General features: G+C 46.9%; 1 protein-coding gene across 3 annotated transcripts in view; it reads left to right on the top strand.

Moving 5' to 3' along the window:
• Positions 1-14,458, top strand: part of PCNX1 (pecanex 1) — a 580,339-nt gene that overhangs the window by 231,217 nt on the left and 334,664 nt on the right. The gene's annotated exons all lie outside the window — the stretch shown is intronic.

The raw sequence follows: 14,458 nt of genomic DNA on the forward strand, positions 1-14,458 counted from the left end.
CCACAGTGCATGCATGGCCTTAGCAGTGTCCTGTGGGCTCCCGATTGCTCTTGCGTGGTCCCATCTCCATTCCGCCTAACCACTATATGGCATTTGCAGAGGTTATTATTGCAGCAGTGAAAAAATGTTTTTTGTTCCCTGTAAATTTGGCTATTTTTTCTCAATTTACGCAATCATACCTTCCTGCCAAGACGAGGCAAGTTTACAGGAGGACAGAGCTTCATTCTGCTAATGTGACTGTTTTCCTACTTTTCTACAATTCATAACTTTTATTTTAAGCTGGTTACAAACGCAGGAGTGAGAAAAACGGAAGCCTGATTCAAGTGGCCTGCTTTTTAGGTTTCGCCTGGCGATCCGCTGCGCAACAGCGTTCGCGCAGGCGAAAACTTTTGTTTACCAGTATGGGGCTTTGTCCCGCCTCTCTGTTCCATTGGCTAGCTCCATAAATGGAGGCTAGCATTTGAACAGAGATGCGTCAGTCATTGTGGGAGCAGATTCGTGGGCGTTCCGGCGATTTTTTTTGCTCTCCGCTCCTTTGCGAACGTCATTGCGGCGGTGGTTAATTTTTTTTTCTTCGAAGGTTGTTTTTGGTCATTTCTCCAGGCCGACCGCCGCCGGAAGAAGTCCAAGTGAGTTCTTCCCCCCCCACCCCCTCCCGCTGTCCGTGTGCCCGTTCCCGCCCCCCCCTCCCACTGTCCGTGTGCCCATTCCCGCCCCCCCTCCCGCTGTCCGTGTGCCCGTTCCCCTCCCGCTGTCCGTGTCTCCGGCCTCTGGGCTCCCCAGTCTGCTTACCGCTTTACACGGATGATCTGGTCTCGCATGGGTTTGATGTCCTGGAAGCTCTGCTGGTTCACCATGCTGTAAAACCAAGATGAAGCCCTGGCCATTTTTTATGTACAGGTCGCGCATGGAGGCGAACTGCTAGGTACCAGCCTTGTCCACGATTTCCAACACAGAGGGCGACGAATCCACCTCGATCTCTTTGCAGTAAAAGTCCTCGATGGTGGGGTCGTACTTCTTGATGAAGGTGCCAGTCACGAACTGCACAGTCAGCGTGGACTTGCCCACACCACCGCTGCCCAGCACCACCACCTTGTACTCGCGCATGGTCCCCCCGCCTCCGGCACCAGCCCCGTGCCCCCTCCCTTGCCTCCCGTGGCATGTACTCACACCTTCCCCCCCCCCCCCGCGGAACAGCAGCGGCACCCCCAGGCGGCATGGGCGGGCCCTACGAACCCCGCCCCGGCTGCGGCTAATGCTTCACACAATGAATGATGAACAGCGCGCCCCCCGCCTGCCCACGTGCCGGTGCCTAATGTCCACCCCCTTGCTTTTGGGAGCGGGGGAAATCTATCCCTGGCTTCTTACATGAGTGGGAGATAGTCTGGCGAAATGCCGGGGGCCCCTGTGGTTAGGCTGCCCATGTTGTTAGTGGTGCTCCTCTCTGGCCATAACTGCTGGCTGCGCACCAGTGGGGCTGGATCCAAGTCCGTTGTGTCTTGCGTGGAGCCCGGAGGGGGCTCCGATCTTCGGGTCCACCAGTGAGTCTGCGCCCCCCCCCCCCCTCCAACAGGGCGCGGGTTGCAGCCTCAGACCGACTGAGACCCTGTCATGGCGACTTGGATGTAGCTTGGGTCTGTATCGCAGCCACGGTGGTCTATGTGGGGGTCATTAGTGGAAGTTTCAGCGTGCGCTGGCTTCATGTGCAACCTCCTAAGGCCGAAGAAATATGGGAGTGCAGGGACTGCCTGCACTGTATCCGATGGCACTCCAGTGGGAGAATACACTCCTGAGTGTTGGTATCCTAATAAGGTTTCACACGTTACACATAAACATAGTCTGTAGTAATCCTTGTTTGTTGAAGGTTTTATTTACTTGATGAGTCACATATTATTTCATCATAGTGACTTATTCGTGCAACGATATATCAATTGTATTTATTCACAATGTCCAATGATCAATGCCTCTTCCCTATGCATTTCGGGCGGAGCCCTTCGTCAGGGGATAGCAAAGGATCTGTGGATAAACATATTAGTGTCAGGAAGGGGAGCTCGCTACCACGAGGTAAGCAAAGTGATCTGAACAACAAAAAACCGGGTTAAACCAAGCGTGCTTGTTCCAATGCTAAAAGAAGTGAGAGAGTTCTCAAAGTGCGTGATATGTAAATAAACGAGTCCGAAATACTGGTGGGGAAACCGGTGTTAATGTGCCCATTAAGTGCAGACTGAATAAAAGTGAAAATACGAGTGGATCGGCCAAACGGAGCATAATGCCAACTAAAACGTCACAAACTAGCGTGCATTAAAAACGGGACAGTAAAAGAAAGGTTGAAAGTAACGTGAAAGTGACAGATCGGGAAAGTGCTTACCAATAGATGTAAACAGCAACACACGACATGCGGGGCTGCCGACTGTTAGTATGAGGTCGCGGTGAAACGCGGAAGTAAATACCCGATTTGGGAAACCGAAAATAGAAAACGGACTCCCGTGGAGGTAGACAACATGAAGGGCATGCCGATAATCATAAGTACAAATAAAAGACCGTTCAAAACACGATGTAAGCCATAGCATGATGTTCTACTGTGTTAACTAGAACTGTGCGTGGAAACAAACGCTAGAAATGCATTTATCAACACGGAAACCAGTGTTATTCAACTATAGCGGCCATCTTGGAATGATCAATCACGTTATCAATGCACAATGAATAACTTCAAAAGAAATATGTATACAAAGTGCATATTGAGAACAACATAATGAGTCAAAAAAGTGGAACATGGGTAATCAGTGTAAAAAATAAAAGTAATCAGTGTAAAAAATAAAAATTGTAATGGGAACCACAAGTAGGAAGGAGGGTTACCAGGAAAGTAATGTGATGGTGAGACAGTAAATGGGTAACAATAAGGAAAATAAAGACTAAAAGGCAATGAGTAGACAAAAGAATAAGTGAATCATAGAATAGTTACACAATGAATGTAAAACAACGATACGAGGTCATGAGATGTGAGAAGGTGAAGAGGGTGAAGTGATGGTAAAGTGATGAAGGAGGGTTGGATGAAAAAGTGGTTGAGGGAGTAGACAAAAAGAGAAGTAAGCCATGAGGGTAATAGCGTAAACATTGTAGGACGGAAATATAGAATATGAACATTAGAGGGTAGAAAAGTGGAAGATGGAGTATGTACATTGAGACAACAGCACTTTATAGGAAACCGCTATATTCCAGTCTGTCATTGAGGCCCTTAGGTTGACAGGCATCAAGTCTCTTGATCCAGACGGTTTCCCTCTGGAGTAATACTTTTCTGTTATCAACACCATTCCTCAGTGGGACAACCTCCAATACAAGGAACCTCAGTTGGCTCACGTTATGTTGGTGTGTGCTGAAGTGAGCTGCCAAGGGTGCTTTAGTTGATTTGTTTCTGATGGTGCTTTTATGTTCTGTCAAGCGAACTTTAATCTTTCGTTCGGTTTTGCCTACATAAGGCAATCCACAGGGACATTTTAGTAGATATACTACGTTTTTTGAATCACAAGTGGCATTAGTCCTTAGCTTAATGGCTTTTCCCGATGATGGATGGTTTAGAATGTTGCCTGAAATGATGTTGTGACAATGACTGCAGTTATGACACGGTATAGTACCTGAATAGTGTGTAGAAAGGTCCGTAGGTTTGGTTTCAAGGATGTTTTTGATGTTTTTAGCTCTCTGGTATGCAAAAAGTGGTCTGTTAAAGATGCCCTGGAAATCTGGTTCAAAACGTATCATATCCCAACTCTTTAAGATGATATTCTTGATTTCCTTGCTTCTTGTCGAGTACTTAGATACAAAAACTGGTCTCTGTTCACCGGTAGATCTTGTGTGAGTGGTTAGAAGATCCAAACGGGTTTTAGTGGCTGCACGACTTTTAGCTGCTTGTATCGTAACCTCAGGATATTTCCTGTCTCTGTACCTTTGAAGTATCTTTTCTTCTGATCTGGCATAGGCCTCTGGTTCTGAACAAATCCTTTTGGCCCTTAGTAGTTGGGAGTATGGCAAATGTGTTTTGAGCGAGTTAGGATGACAGCTGGTGAATAGCAGAGCATTATTTCTGTCCGTTGCTTTGACGAATAAGTTGGTTGTGAGTTTATTGTCCACAAGTGTCACATGTACATCAAGAAATGGTAGACTATGAGAGCTGATTGTGTGTGTGAACTTGATATGATCATCCAAAGTGTTGATGTATTTCAAAAATTCAGGAATTTCATTAGGTTGGCCAATCCAAATAAGGAAAATGTCATCTATGTGTCTCCATAGGGTCAAGATGTTGTTGGTCCATTTGTTGTGGTTCAAAATGTGGTCAAGCTCCATCCGGTGCATGAACAAGTTCGCATAGCTGGGGGCAGCACAATTCCCCATTGATGTTCCAACGAGTTGAAGATAGTATTCATTGTTGAAGGAAAAATAGCTATGGTAAAGAGTGAATTGTATAAGTTCAAGTATCAGAACTTTCAAGTCGTCATCGATCGAATGGTTAAGTAGGAAAGATTCAATGGCTTCAATGCCCCTGTTGTGTGGAATCGAAGTGTACAGAGCACATACATCAATGGTTACCAAGGTGTGTAGTTTGTTCGGTTCAATATTGATTTCTTGGAGACGGTTTAGGAAATCAGTTGTGTCGCGTAGGTATGTTGACATGGATTTGACAATATCTTGTAAATATAGGTCGATGAACTTGCCGGTGGGTTCATGAATGGAGTTTTTGGTAGAAACTATGGGCCGGAACGGTGGACGGTTCAAGTTCTTGTGAATTTTTGGAAGCATATGTATGCTTGGACATTTTGGATAGGATTGTGTAAGGTACTTGTAGTCCTTATCGGTAATCGTTCCTTTTGCCAATGCTTTGTCAAGAATCGTTTTGAGTGTGTTAGCAAAAACTCCGGTGGGGTCGCTTGGTAATTTCATGTACAAGTTCTCATCATTAACATGGTCACTGACACTTGTGTTATAGAAATCGCTGTCCATAACAACAAGTGCACCCCCCTTGTCCGCTTTACTGCAAGTGATGTCTGGGTTGTTGACAATCTGATTTAGTGCCCTCGATTCCTTAAGTTTGAAGTTGTTATACTTGGGGTTTGGTTTTCTGAAGTTTTCTTTGATGGAGTTCAGTGTGATGGTTTCGAATGAGTCAAATATTTTGTGACTAACAGGAGCCATAAATGTGCTTTTGCTTCTTAGGTCTTTGCACGTATGTTGTATGGGCGTGCTTGTGGGGGGACACACGTTGGTGAAAAAGTGTCGAAGTCTTAAGGTCCGCATAAATTTGTATAGGCTTATCTCAACTTCCAATTCCGAGGTGTTATATGTGGGAACGAAGTCATGAGTGAACATTTTCTAACACGTGTGCCGCCATCACCACACAGCTTTTGACCTCCTAAGGCCGCCAGTGGTCCTGCCTCCAGGCACCGGGGAGCTGTGCATTGCCTCGTGCTAAGTGGATGAAAGATGAGGAGCCCCCAGCCTCATAAATGCCAAGCAAAGGAAGAGCCTTTGCGAGGGGCCGACCAGCCTCCTTTTCAGGGGCGGACGTCCTGGTGTTCAGGTTGCCATGGTTCCCTAACTTGTTTGTGCGAGAGTACTTGGGCCGGCATCTGTGTGCTGCACACTTCCCTGGTTAGTAGGGGGTCTAGTTAGCAGTTTGTGGTGGCCCTGCGACAACAGGTTTGTGACCGAATTAGACGACTCGCAGTGATGCATCGTTATTAACTTTTCGTTGGCTGTGGTAATTGTCGTTGGAAGAGGGCGTCTCTTATTAACGTTATTTAGATAGGATGTTGATTGTGGTTGGGTTTCTCTCTTTTCCTGCGACATTTTGTGAATAGCACTGTATTATCAGTAGAGGCGAGGGGGCGTTACTGTTAATTATTTCATTCGGGCTTCCTTGAAGGAAAGGCCGAGTGTTAATAAATTATGGATGTGGTGGCAGAGAAGAGTTAACAAACTCAGGCCCCCTGGTTTTGCTGAGGGGTACTAAATGGGCCAGTGTTAGTCGATTATGGAGTCTCACTTATCTGAGCGCGCAGGAAGGTCCTTGGCAGCAACACTGGCCTGGAGTGCGAGTCGCCAAGGATATATTTTGTTGTCTTACACTTGTAATTCCAATCAGCGGGATGCCGGCCAGAGACCGAAGCTGAGGCACTGGAGCTCGGGGTTTGCGCGGGTGTGTTTTGGTGGACAGTCAGGCGGTGAGTGCGTTGCGGGCAACTGGTGTGGGAGCACGTGTAATTTAAGCATGGAGTTCATTGTGCTACCCCCTCACCCCGGCTCTTCAGCGAATGTGGCGCTAGTTTCACTAACTTCTGAAAAGTGGTAATACATTGTCAGGAGGCGTCGGCCTGATGGCGTTGGGAGAAATAATTTTGGCGATGGCGCATTGTACGCTCCAGTTATGTATGGAGTTCGGTCATTTTAAAGCCTATATGGGGCAGTTCTTTATTTGAGCAGGTGCTTTTAAGGTAGCAGAGTGCCTGGCAGAAGTTGTGCATTGGGCAGGAAAAACACCTCCGGGGAAGACCGGGCTGTCTAGGAGCTGAGAAGCAAACCTTATTCCGTGTGAATCCTTCAGCCCGTGTTGCCGTTTGTCTCTGAGATGACAAGAGTCGAAGATGTTTATGCAGTACTGCTCATTTTTGTTGATACTCTATTGTAGTTACTGATGTTTGGGTTGTTGGGCTGCGCTACTATCATATGCTTATTCCGATGGGGCGAGCTGCGTGCTGGGTCACATTTAGCCAGCAGAAACACAAAGGGCCTCCTTTGCCTCACCAGGATTGTTGCAGCACTAAAGTTGAGCTGATGGTCTAGCGCTTGGCACTGTCGCAGGCACTTATGAATGTGGGTACATGGTGGTGCGGTTTGTGCGATTGTTTGTGTCCTTTCCCGGCTGTGCTTCGGGGTTAACTAAGTGAGGGCCCACTTTCGCACTGCACCACATCCACTACCACCACCACCACCACATCCACCACACCCACCACCACCACCACCACATCCACCACCACCACATCCATCACTACCACATCCACCACCATCACTACCACATCCACCACCATCACTACCACATCCACCACCATCACTACCACATCCACCACCATCACTACCACATCCACCACCATCACCACCACATCCACCTCCACCACCACATCCACCTCCACCACCACCACCACCACATCCACCTCCGCCACCACCACCACCACATCCACCTCCACCACCACCACATCCACCTCCACCACCACCACATCCACCTCCACCACCACTAAATCCACCTCCACCACCACTAAATCCACCTCCACCACCACATCCACCACACCATCCACCACCACACCATCCACCACCACACCATCCACCACCACCACATGCACCACCACCACATGCACCACCACCACATGCACCACCACCACATGCACCACCACCACATGCACCACCACCACAAGCACCACCACCACAACCACCACCACCACCTCATACACCACCACCACATCCACCATGTACACCACCACCACATCCCCCACCACCACCACATCCCCCACCACCACCACATCCACCACCACCAACACATCCACCACCACCAACACATCCACCACCACCACACCCACCACCATTGCCACATCCACTGCCACATCCACTGCCACATCATCCACCACCACATACACCACCACAACATACACCACCACAACATACACCACCACCACACCCAGCACATCCACAACATCTACCAGCACCACATCTACCAGCACCACATCTACCAGCACCACATCTACCAGCACCACATCTACCAGCACCACATCTACCAGCACCACATCTACCAGCACCACATCTACCAGCACCACATCTACCAGCACCACATCCACCACCACTTACACCACCACCACATCCACCCACATACACCACCACCACATACACCACCACCACATACACCACCACCACATCCATGTGTGTGTGTGGGTGCAAATGCAATAGGTCTCGCATTTGCGAGAGATTAAGCTATTGGCATTGTAAATGACAATGCCATTTATTTATCTGATTTCAAAACCAACACCTAAATAAAAAAAATGTCATGTACAATGCCAATAGCTCAAACTTTTGCAAGGGCGAGACCGTTGCATTGTAAATGCTTGTTCCTTGGATGCCACTGATGGGAACCTCTATGGCTTACACTGTGCTAATTGTAATGGGGACATCTGGCCCTTCCTCCAAATCCCTCTTTCCCAGTTTCTTCAGTTTTGAGTTCTGATGATGACCCTCTAAATCTCTTGGGTGAAAACATTGTGGACTACACCCCATTTTACCTTTTTAGGTTATGTCAGAGGTGAAACTGTTTTTGATTACAATACAACCTGTAATGTTTTTTTCTTGGACCGTTTTTATTTTTTTCTTTATTGTGTAGTGTGATTCACTTGAGCAGCAAGCATTTGTTCACAAATTACTCCTGCATTTTTTACTTCTTTCTCACAAAAGCCAATTTGAAAAAATATCCATATTCTCTGGATTATAATATCTTTATGCAGTCAGTTTGATCTATATTGTTGTGATGTTCCTTGTCCTAGACATGATTAACTGCTTAATGTAACAACTCAGGAACCACTGTTCCATTATAATTCTTTCATCATACAGAAATTGTAAAAAAAACCCTAGCGCTGCTAATAGTTCTGTATATCAGTGTAGACGGGTCCACCTAAGGAAGGCATTGCATTTCACAAAATAGCTACCAATTAAGCAATGATCCTGCAAAACGCTCTGAGTATCCATTTTACTGACAATGTAAGAGTTGGACATAGAGACCTTGTTCAAGGACCAGTGCATATAAATAATAGCAGGTCCCAACGATTTGCACTGCATTTGAGCTGACATTTGTTTTAAAAATAACGTGCACTCTACTTTTGGGCTGATTAAGAGTTCGGGGGGGGGTCACTCACCTACTGCACTCCCGCCCCGGTCCGCCGCGTCCATTGTGGGCGTTTGATGCGGAGGGTGAGGAGGAGCCCAGCACTTCCGGGCACATTGCAGTCAGGTCAGCGCTCTAGTTGCCCCTCTCCCCGCCCTACTTCCTATTTATGTGTGTACGACAGCGTCCGCGCAGCGGACGCGTGCAGCGGGCGCGCCGAAGTTGCGCCAAAGTTAAGTCCGTCTGCGCCCGCGGCCGGACGGGGCCTGGGGCCACGACCCCTGTCCATGTTAAGCAGATTCCCATTCACTATGGGAGACAGGAACTGGTACGTCTACGTCCACCCATGGCGGAGCCATGTTGGCACTCCATGGAGGCATTAACACTCCGAGACTGCTTACATTGCTTCTTTAAGGGCAGGAGGGAGCCGGCTAGTGGGTTAGGCACTAGGAGATTCCAGGGAGGCTTGCTGAATTGTAGATCGCTCAGCAAGCACAGCAATCAGATTTGGGATCTCCTTCTGGACGAGAAACTGGATGTTCTCTTCCTAACGGAGACTTGGTTGGGGGAGAACTCTGACCCGGACATTATAGAAGCTATCCCGCCAAGCTACACCATAGCCAGAATAGATAGGCGCAGGTCGAGAGGTGGGGGGATTGCCATAGTTATCAAGGCTCCGCTTGAATGTACTCTAGAGCCCCTAAAAATAGACAGCTGCGAGGCAGAACATTTTAACCTGAAACTAGGCCCTCTGTATTCTGTTTCTGGGATCCTTGTATATAGACCCCCAGGAGGGCTTAGAGATTTTAGAGCAAGTCTGATGGAGGGTATCGCTCATTTAGCTATCAGGAGGAGCAGGCTTCTGGTGTTACGAGACCTTAACATACATCTTGAGGATGAAAGGCTCAAGGAGGCCATAGATTTACGGCAAGAGCTGCAGGCATTGCAATTGGAATTGAAAATACTACTTCTACCAATAAGCATGCCCATCTACTGGATCCGGTGTTTGCAAGTTGGGACGGAGTGGTGGCAGATACTCCCCTTCCTGTGCCTTGGTCGGATCACTATTTAGTTCCCTTTAATATAAACATCTTAGCGGTAGACACACAAAGAGGGGAGAATAAGAGATACCCCCGTCGCAAATGGAAGCACTTTTCACAAGTCACCTTTAGCAAACTGCTGCAGGAAGGAGGCCCGCCGGGGGGGCGCTGACAGTGAATGTGCGAATAAAAAGCTAGAGGAACGCATTCTTAATGCCCTCAACACAGTAGCCCCGATGTGTTTATCTAAGGCCGGTAGCAGAGCCAATAAGTCAGCTCCTTGGTTTACGCCCGATCTGCAGACTGCAAAATCTGACTGTAAGAGAATTGAGCGTAGGTGGCGAGTGGACTTCTGCTCACAAATGAAGAGAAACTATAGGGAGGCACAGAGGAAGTACCAAGCTATGGTACAAGGAGCTAAAGCCACCCATTATAAAAATCGTATTGGGGAGGCAGAGAACTGCTCGAAAGAACTCTAAGATTTTAAAAGAGATTTCTTTGGTGGCGAGCTCTAATGCCCCAGATAATGACTCGGTGGCGGAGTGCAACAGAGTAGCAGAATACTTTGCAGGGAAGGTCCAGGATATTTACGCTTCCTTTTAAAAAAAAAAAACAAAGTCGGTTATGTTTTGAGGAAGTGACCGGGATAAGCAATCCGGAAAGCTGCCTGGAGTACTTTATGGTCCCGCCCCCGGAGGAGCTACGTAGTATCTGTCTAGGTGTTAAGTCTGGTTCCCCTCGGGACCCGGCACCCCCTAGGGTGTTGGGAGAGAACCTGCTGGTTTTGGAACCTTACATCAGGCATTTACTTCAGACTTTGTTTGTCTCCCAAACGCTTCCGGGAGATGGAAGAAAGCAGTAGTTCTTCCTATAAAGAAGAAACCTAATGTGAGCCATGAAGTACTTGAGAACCTTAGGCCAATCTCTGTACTACCATACTTAGCCAAGGTGGCTGTGAAAGTGGCAAACTCTCAACTGATGGCACACTTAGAGAAGGCTAACATCCTTCACTCCTCCAAATCGGTTTTCCGGTCAGGATTCTTGACTGAGACGGCCCTTCTGAGAGCTACTGAGACCCTAAGACGAGGGGCGGATGCCGGACACACCATGGCGCTGGTGATGTTAGACCTAAGTGCGGCGTTTGACACTGTAGCTCATTCCATCTTGCTGCAGTGTCTAAACAGAGGCGGAGTCACAGGTTCCGCACTGGGGTGGCTGAAATCCTTCCTTATGGGTCGAAGCTTTCAGGTTCAACGGGGCTCTTTTCGATCCACAGAGCTGGCGTTGGAACAGGGGGTGCCTCAGGGCTCTGCCCTGAGTCCAACTCTATTTAATTTATACATGGCCCCCCTGGCTAAAGTGGTGCAAGCGAATGGAGTGGAGTTAGTATCCTACGCCGATGACACCCAACTGCTGATCTCCCTGTCTCAAGCACCTCCAACTGCGGCATCCAACTTTAAGGCCTGCATGCAGGCCTTGGCCTCATTGGTGAACTCGCACTGTTTGAAGTTCAATGGCGCCAAGAACGAGGTACTGGTGGTTGGTGGGGTTAACCTCAGCTGGACAGCGGATTGGTGGCCACCATGCTTGGGTCCCACTCCCACTCCCTGTAAGGAGGCAAAGAATCTGGGGACATGGGTTGATCCCACACTATCCTACGAGGGCCACTTTCGTCGCCTAGTGGGAGAGTGTTTTGAGGTGCTAAAAACACTTAATCACACTTTAGATCTACTTCCTCTTGAAGCTAGACGCACCATGACCCAGGCACTTGTGACGTCCCGTATGGATTACGGGAATGTCCTGTTTTTAGGTGCTACAAAAAAAGTCTGGGACGTCTGCAAGTTCTTCAAAATGCGGCCGCTCGACTAGTCCTGAGACTCCCAAAAAGAGCAACCTCTAAGCTTGCTCTTGCGGCTCTACACTGGTTACCAGTCAAGAAGAGGGTCTTGTATAAATCTCTCCTAATATGCCATCGGATATTATGGCATAAAGCTCCTTCCTATCTCCAAGACCTGATACATAGATATGAGCCGAGTAGAGCTTTACGCTCAGAAGGGACGGGCCAGCTGACGATTCCCCGTGTAAAAAGAGCTAAAATGGGAGGTCGATCTTTTGGAGTCGTAGCGACTCTAAGCTGGAACAGACTCCCGATGTGCCTCAGACTAGAAAGATCGGAGGCCAAGTTCAGAAGTCTTCTCAAAACTCACCTGTACAACTTATAAAGCTAAGGTGTGGGAGGTGTTAATTCTGCCTGCGGTTTCTCTCCACAGCGCGGGGACACGCGGGGATGGCGTAACCAGGCGCTTTATAAGCTACTTTAATATTATTATTATGTCCATACAACTGGAGAGACAAAGTGACGTCTGACCCCATCTGCTGTCACATTGTGTTTCAATAATATCTACAACAAGCCATTTCAATTTTAACACACAAAGATTTCTGTGCAGTTTATTTAAATTTATTAATGACGAAAAATTCTCATTTTCAGTACTGATTTTTCAGTATTAATACAGATATACTGTACTTCTGTTCATAAGATAAGTTACAGTTGTAAAATACATCCAACAGAACACTTCTATCAAATTATAATCTTCTTTTGCACTCTTCTGTGGTTGGCCAAGAATGTTTTGCGTTAGGTTTGTTGTTACTAGTCTGCTTAAACCTTAAAAAATTAATTTGCATTTGATCCATTTGCTAATAAATCTTGGTGAATGGTTGTAGAATTCATATAGTACCAAAATATTAAGCAGCCTATCAGACAATATATTTAGTGGTAGAAGTTTCTGCCTGATAAGGTTTATTACAATTTATTATGATTTTTTGTGTAAATTAATCAAATTACTTTCTTTCAGTTCGCTACCGTAGGGCATCTCGTAAGGTTAATTGTTTATTTTCTGATATATTTGCCTTATTCCTACCCCATAATTTCATTTAGCCAAGTGTCTATCTACTGCCACATGCCAGCAACAGGCCCCTTCATGGTGTATCAGTTAGATAAAAATGTTTATTGTACCAGTATTACAGTATGAGGAGATCCTTCTCCTATTTAGCGGCCAAAACTTGGAATTCGCTCCCCACTCACCTCCGCCTTACACAGAACCACCTCTCCTTCAGAAAACAACTAAAAACCTGGCAATGCACACTCCCTCCCTCAAGCGCCTTGAGACCCTCTGGGTGAGTAGTGCGCTATACAAATTTCTGAACTTGAACTTGAACTTATGAGCGAGCTATTCTGTGTTTCTAGTTGACATTAGGGGCCTGCAGGAAGTGAAATGAAGTTATAGGTCCAGGCAGTTGTTCAAATACGCGTGACTCTTGCTGGCAGCCTGCTAGTAGGCCTGTCAGAAGTCCATTATTTTGCACATCTTGAACACAAAATAGCTGTTTTGTAATCCTAACTCTGCCGTCAAGCACATTATTTATCTAGGCCCTTATGGCAGAGTCAGAAATATTTCCATTTGCGATCTGTGTGCGGTGTATTTGAGTGCCCTTTTTTTTCTGTGGATGAGTATATTGCAGGCCTGAAAGGTCTCCTGATCACCAAACATAATCTACTCTGCAGAATAGCTAGTGGTTAAACAGCGGGTTGCTACTTGAGGGCTTGGAGTACAGACTTTAATTCTTTAGCCGAAGAATGTGCTTATCTGCACTTTTTTTGACTTTCTGAGTTTTATCTGCTTCGTTGACAACATATTGTGTATATGACCAGGCAGTAGTTTGTGATGTCATGTGAAATTTGAATTTCTTCAGGTGCTGGAGTCTAATATTGTTTTTTAAATTTCTTTATTGTGTTAACTTGTAACGCCAAGAATAGTGCATTATTGAATAGGATTGCAAAGTGATGTACTTTAGAAACCAGGATTAGTCACTTGAGCTACACAGCAGGAGATCTAAGTGTAGAGGAAGTGCGTCACCAATGGAGGGAGCTGATGTTGCTGTTCAAGGAACATTATGGTCTTCTGAAACCACTCGTATGTGTATATTAGGCATTCTGAAATGTTAGCCTCACTGGAGCCCTTCTCAGACTTGTTGACAATCAAAAGATGCATGTTGGTGACCTTGAAAAAGGTTTAGAATTTTAGCTTGTCAGTCACTTGTATTTGGGTTAGTTTAGATGGTAAAATAAATTTTAAAGAAGGATACCATCCACAAACTGCAAATATTGTGCTGATAAAAATGACATGAAGCATGTCTTCAGGTTGGGGTATATTCCGGACTGTGTTTACCCTCCACATTGACCGGGCTGTGCTCCGCTTTTTTTTCTTCCTGCCGGGCTGTGCTGCGCCTTTTCTCCTGGCCGGGCTGTGCTCCACTTCCTCGTTGGCCGGGCTTGGCTCCGCCAAAAACCACACTACAACTCCCAGGGGCCTGAGCGCGGCGAGGACGCCACAAAGCATCATCAAACTTGCGCCAGGAGGCACATAATGCTCCGGGTGGGGCCGAGGATCGTGTGCGCTGTCTTCAGGTTGGGGAATATTCCGGACTGTGTTTACCCTCCATATTGGCTGGG

Source organism: Lissotriton vulgaris, chromosome 9 (genome assembly GCF_964263255.1).
Source record: "Lissotriton vulgaris chromosome 9, aLisVul1.2, whole genome shotgun sequence".
NCBI lineage: Eukaryota > Metazoa > Chordata > Amphibia > Caudata > Salamandridae > Lissotriton > Lissotriton vulgaris.